Raw genomic sequence first — 7,033 nt, forward strand, 5'->3', positions numbered from 1 at the left:
TACAAGGACTCAGGAAAAGGAGATTCCACTCTGGAGTTTGAGTGAAACCTGTCTCCAATATGTATTTACTTTGTGAGTGAGTACTTGTGGAGAGCAGAGACACCGAGGGACTGGCTCTCTCCTCCCTCTGGGGCTCAAACCCAGGTCTCCACGCTCCTCTGCTTTTATCCGCTAAGCGGTCTTGCTGGTCCTATTTTGTTTTAAGATTTGCTTTATTTTGATTATGTGCATGAGTATGCTGTCTCCGACAGCAGAGGCAAGGGGCTGCCTCGGAGCTGGAGTTATGGCAGTTCTGGGCTGGCCCGTGGGTCCTGGGACTGAGCAGGAAGCAGTGGGAACCCTGACCTGCCTCTCCAGTCCCGCAGCTACTTTCTGACTATTTCTTTGTGCTTGAGCTACGGTCTCAGGAAGCCCAAGCTGGCTGTAAAGCTGTTATTTGCTGAAATTCCTGTTGCCTCTCCTTCCCTAGGCTGAGATTACAGGCATGTACGGCCATGCCCCGTTTACTTGGTCCTGGGATCGAATCCAGGGCCTCGTACATGCTGTGCAAGCACTCTGCCAACTGGGCTGAATCTTGTCCCTTAGCCTCTTTACTTTTAAAAAGGTTTAAGTATTGTCCTATGTCTTATAATTGGACTTCATGGAATTCACAGCACAGTGTGGTCTGCCCTCTCACCCACACTGCTGTCTTGAGTTCACTGATGGTGAGCAGTCCGGTCTTGATTCTGAATGTTTAATTATGCATTACATGTGACTAAACTGCCCACCTGTGTGCTGTAGGTCGCGCTGTCTTTAGGGTTTTCGTTGCTATGAGGAGGCATGGCCACGGCAACTCCTATGAGGGAAAGCATTTAACGGGCTGCTCACAGCTCAGAGGTTCAGTTGGGTTCTGTCATGGCGGGAAGAGCGGCAGCACACAGGCAGACGTGGTGTTGAAGGAGTCAAGCGGTCTATGTCCAGATCAGCAGGCAGCAGGAAGAGACTGGGCCTGCTTAAAGATAAACCTCAAGGCCCACCCCACAGTGACACACTTCCTTCAACAAAGCCACACCTACTCAACAGGTCCACTCCCTGTGGGACATGAGTCTGTGGGGGCCGTGCCCATTCAAGCAATCACATGTGTTAATTCATTTAGACCCAGACCTTTTCATCAGTTTATACGTTTTTTGTTGTTTTTTTTTTTTTTTTTTTTTTTTTGTTGTTGTTGTTGTTTTTGTCAAGAACTCAGATACTCATTTCCATTTTGGTTTTTATACAAGAGCAATAGCACCTCAACGATGGTTTGAGGAAAAACCCGGCATGCTGCATCAAAACATGAGCATGGAATACTGGCATCTTGTTTGTGTTATCAGCCAGTAACACGTTCCAAAGAGAGACAGCTAAGGAAATCCCACTAAAGGAGAAGTGGACCTGCTGAGGGAGCCCAGCAGGGATGGCCGTCAGCACAGTCCACCCGTGAGGAGCCCAGCAGGGATGGCAGTCAGACAGCACAGTTCACAGCCAATGAAAGTCTATTCTGTAACTAGGACTATGCTTAGGTATTTGGGAACCTAGGTGTAGCTCTGAGTGTCCAGAGCACGGGCTTTTGAAGGCAAAACCCATGTCCTGGCATCTTTCTTGGCAGCTGCTCTGTGCCTGTGTGTGTGTGTGTGTGTGTGTGTGTGTGTGTGTGTGTGTGCAATGCTTTCTTTGCAAGAGATGCTGGCTTGGTGTAAGCAAGCAACCTGATGAAAGCTGAGTGGCCAGCTGGAGGGGAGGTTGGCTGCTAAGATGACCAGCTGGCTAGAGGGGCCCTAACCAAGTCGGCTGTGTAACAGCAGCTAAGCTAAGTTAGCTGTGGCATCTGGACTTTGGGTTCCTAGAGCAGAGCTGGGTAACTTTCCATGGAATTCTCCATCACGGAGGTCAGGTTCCAGGTAACCCTGAAACGGCCTCGGCAAGAATTCAAGCTGAAGGGACTGCTGCACTGTCCTGCCCCCTTATAGATCATGCTAAATATGGCTGACTCTCTACTACTTATCCCATACCTATTGTTGCTGGAAACTTTGTGATGTTCGTATGTGGTCAACAGATGATAGCAGGAAATCAGTGTTGAAGCCAGCTCTTTGACGTAGCTGCAGCCATCTTTGCATTCAGTGTCCATTTTGTTTCTAAGGTGAAATTAAGTTCAAATTTTTAAACTTTTCAACTCTACTTCCCAGAAGCTGTAATTCATAGCTGATACCAGCAGACCCTGCCAGAGGGTCGACCTGACCCTGTATTTTACTATGATTTAATGGTGTCATAACTTCTACTTTGTTATCTACACACTTGACTACCCTCTGGTTGCACCCTTCTTATCTGCACACCTGGCTGTACTCTAGAGGACCCTAAGCCCTGCCTCACTTACCTCACTCAGGACCAATCGGCTTAAAGGTTAGCTGATAATACTTTGTCTAGTTAGCCAAAAATGTAGTATTTCTTTGTATGGTTAGCCAAAATGTTTGCTGCCCTCCCTGAGTGTTTGTTTGTTTGTTTCTATAAGAACCCTGCTGTGAGACGGCTCCCGAGTGGGTGTTTTTTGGTGTCCCTGGACTGATCAGTCATCTGTGCAGCGTTCAATAAACCATCCATATCTAAGTGAGCCAGAGTCTGAGTAGCTTGTGTGGCTACTCTTGGACTAGAACAATCAGGATCTCCTTTTAGAGGTCTTAATCTAGTTAAAACAATGATTTAAGAATGTACTCAAATAGAAATCTGGGGATACTTTTGTTTGAGTTTAAAAAGAAAAATCCCTGGGCAGGCAAAACCGCACAGATGAAGAAAATAGAGAAGGGAAAAATGCCAACTGAGTTTTGTTAGTAAAGGACAGCAGCTGATGGAGGCAGCCAGCCACAGCAGGAAGGGGTTTGAGTAAGGAGACACAAAGTGTCAGGGAGAGCGTGGGGAGAACAGCCCTGTGAGAGACTGTGCGAGGAAAAGTGCTTTGTTCCATAACAGGCTGGTTGTCCTCCCTCCTCTTTAGCCTGGCTCATGGGGAGCCTGTCTTTTCAGGAGTCCTGTTCACAGGGTCAGCGACCTGCCCAGCAGGTTAACTTCCGAGAGAGGAGACAATAGCATATCTCCCTCCACCTCCACGCAAACTCCACTCTCCGCTGTAGCAATATGACCAGTGTAACCAACCCAGAGCATTGCATCCTGGCTTGACTCTGAAATGTCCCCACGACTCTTGAGGCCTTGGCCCCAGCAGGAGGTGCTGAGGTCACAGGCCATAAAGGGGCTAATGAGTGGGAGGAAGCAGGAGGTAGCAGGGGCAGGTAGAGGGCTTGTATCCTACTTCCTGTTTACCATTAGCTAAGCAGCCTTCTCCCACTGTCACTGTGTAGTACCAGTTTGCCTTGGCACACGCAGCAGAAGGGCCAGCTTTAACACAATGACACCTCTGAGCCTGTGAGCCAAAATTCTAACGTGGCTCCCTCTCCTGTTGTTTTCTTGGGGAGTCTGTCACAATGATGGAAAGTGTCCAGTACACCGATTTCCCTAGATGCTCGTAAAATATTTTCCTCAACAACTCAACAGTTGGAAGACTCTGAAGAATACACAGGCTCCAGATTCCAAGCACTCTCCAAGGTGTCCTGCTCCAGCATCTTGTCATGATCCGTTGATATCAAAAGCTCTTGTTGCCTGCTCTCCATGCCCTCCATGGCAGACTCGGGTCACATTTGAGAATGTAATTCTTTCCTTAAGCACATAAAAATCCCCAGGTGGCTGGGGGTGTGGCTGCGTGAAAGAGCTTGCCAGGATTGCGTGAGGTCCTGAGGCTCACTGCTATTTATTCTGCTTAAGTTCTGAATTCTTTCAAGGAGCCTGCCTGATAGATTTCTGACCCCATATTTCTTTTCTTTTTGCTTGTCCTACTGACCCAAACTTCCCTTCAAGTGCTCTCAAATTTCGGCTTTACCTGCCAACCAGGAACCGTTTCTTCTTTAAGGATCTCCGTGTTCCTGTAAGTGTGGTGGGGTGTGTTTAGAAGGAGGAAATGAACAGCCCAGAGAACCCAGGAGACTTTGAGCAGGATAACCACAGTGGGGGTGCTGCTTCCTCTGTGAAGTAAAGGATTTATAAACCCTTAGCTCAGGGTGCTCCCAGGAACAACTCTAAAAGCTCCAGAATCATACTGAAGTCAGCTTCAACCACCAAAGATTTCAAAGAGGGCTGGGGAGCTAAACACAAAGCTTTATTTCAAGAGCCACTCTTATTATTTTAAACATTCCTGGCAATCATTCAACACATCAAGGTAATAAGCTCTTTAATGCTGCCATTTGGCACTTCTGGACACCAGCCCATTAGCCCGAGTGATCAACCGCGGTTTCCTCCAGGCCCCTCAGCTCAGTGGGCCGACTTCTCTTCGGCTGTGTTTCATGCAATAACCTCTAACAATCTGCTCTATATGCGCTCACAGCTATGAGAGGAAGTCAAAATGTATTATGGGTTCCTTATTCTTACATAGAACTATGTGAAATTTAATTTTCTACCCCTGAAATACTTTTTCTTTTAATTATCAATTTTTTTTTCCTTATTTTTCTTGGAATGCACTCCTGAATTACTTTCCTATTTGCTATAAAAGTCTATGAAACTGTTCAGTGTGTGTTAGAAAGCACTGCCCTAGCAATCAGACCCCCAAGGATTTTAATTTTTTACTTATTTAATTAATTAACCCTTTAAAACAACAAGTAGAGGAGCATACACGACGGCACAGGCCTACGGTATTGGGTGGTAGAGGCAAGAATTCGGCCCACACGGCAGGTCTGAGGTCAGCCTGGGGTACATGACCCCTGTCTGAGGGGCAAAAAGACAAGGGAAGAATTTAGGCCCAGTGTAAAGTTAAATACAGCTGGGTGTGGTGGCACACACCTTTAATCCCAGCACTCGAAGGCAGAGGCAGGGGGATTTTGGGGAGTTTGAGTTCAGCCTGGTCTACATACCAAGTTCCAGGCCAGCCAGAGCTGCATAGTAAGACCCTGTCTCAGCAAAACAAAACACCAGAAATGAATTAATAAGAACAAAGGATTCAGACACTTTTTTCTAAAAGATCGTGCCTACTAAGCACAGGAAAAGATACACAAGTATTAATCACTAAAACCACACTACTCTACAGGATTCTATCCAGCAACATGGCTGCTCTGGCAAGGGATCACATCCAAAGGCCTATGTCTGTGTGGTCCAGCCAGAACACAGTGCCGGCCAGGAATACGTCAGGAGAGTGAGGGATGAGGAACAACGCTAGCGGGTAGAGTATTTACCTTTGGACTGTTGAAGTGTTCTGGAACCAGGCAATAGCTGTGTGGGTAACTGACTGAGTAGCTCCCTCTGACTCTGCTCAGCCCAGTGCCTGTGCGTCGTGAGTTCTTTCTGCAGTGTTGGGGACTGAGGCCCTGGTCCTTCTCATGCCAGGCAAGGACCGGAGCAGCGAGTTCTACTGTATATCACAGTACAGGTTGCAAGCTGTAGAGCATATTATTAGAATTCACACCTGTAATTCCAGCACAGGGGAAACTGAGGCAGAAGGCTTCAGAGTTCCAAACCAGCCTTCACTATATGGAGACAGATCTGATACAATATGTGAAACGAAACATAAAGAGCAATAATTGGCAATGGCAAACTGTGTCTAAATTCACGTTCTCCTTTTGCAGGTAGCTCACCGATTCGTGCTTACCTGCTTTCTTACTGTTCCCTGCTGAAATGACGGCCACCTCAGCGATCTCTGACATCTTGAGGTGAAGGGTACAGTTAAGGCACAGCTAATCTGCTGCAGTTGGCGGGGGGGGGGTGTGGAATGCAAAAAGAGAAAAATTGCTCTTTCCAGTGTGCTCTAAACCTACCATTCGGAACAGGAACTAGGTGTAAATTGCGGCTCTGAAGGCGTGTCTCTACCTCTGCCCCAGAGAAAGGCTGAAAAGTGAGGGATTTCAGGAGATTCAGGCCCCTACTGACTTTGTCATTTTTGAACTTTTTACAGTTCCTTGATAAGTGTAGATAGGAATCTCATGGGTGATGAATCACAGAAGTAGAAATGAATCTTTGAAAAGTCTCCAACCCTCTCTGCATACTACGGAAAAGGCCGTTTCAGGGCTGGGGCGTTGCTCAGAGGTAGCGAACCTGCCTAGAAGCGTGAGCTGTTCCCGGAAAGGGAGACCATGTGTACTAGGTTGAAACAGGCCAGAGAAGATTAGATGTCCCTGCACTAAACTGACCTGCAAAAGTACAAAACATTCCATGGTTTTAAAAGGCAGTGTGTGTGTGTGTGGGGGGGGGGGGGCTAGAGCATTTGCCTAGCCTTGGCTTCCATTCGCAGCGTGACAAAACAAAAACAAACAAAACAGTATGGCAGTAAAAACAGAATTTTATGATTTTTTTTAAATTGACTTTCACTTTCTTGTTCACACACACACACTTTATGTATGTGGCAGCGTTGGTATGCAGGTCAGAGGGCAGCTTTGTGGGAATTGGTTCTCTACTTCCAGCACGTGGTCCTGAACCCCAGACTCAGGCTGGAGGGGAACAGCTCTGGCTGCTCTTCCAGAGGACCTGGGTTTGATTCCCAGCCCCTACGCGACGGCTCACACCTATCTGAAACTCCAGTTTAGAGGCCCCAGTGCCCTCTCCTGTAGAAACCAGGCGTATGCATGGCGCACAGATGAAAATGCAGGCAAAATACCCTAAAATAACAGCTCAGCAGGCAGAGCAGGAGTGCACGTCCCTATTGGGTCATCTTGCCCTTCCAGAATTCTGAGATCTTAAGTCCAAACAGACGCTTTGTAGACTTGGTGCACTTCAGCGCTGAGGAGACGGCTCTCATGGTGCCGTGCAAACCTGAGGACAACCGATCGTGTTTCCAGCACTTACACAGAAGAAGAGCGGTTGTGCCTGTACTTCCCGCAGTGGCGAGGCGGAGACAGGCTTCCAAGGTTTGCTTGCTGGACAGATAAACCAAGTCGGCGTGCCCACGCTCCGTGAAAGACCTTGTCTCAAAAGCACGGGAGGGGCAATGGGC

The sequence above is a fragment of the Psammomys obesus genome, unplaced genomic scaffold (assembly GCF_907164565.1).
Source record: "Psammomys obesus unplaced genomic scaffold, mPsaObe1.curated_primary_1811, whole genome shotgun sequence".
In the NCBI taxonomy this organism is placed as follows: Eukaryota; Metazoa; Chordata; class Mammalia; order Rodentia; family Muridae; genus Psammomys; species Psammomys obesus.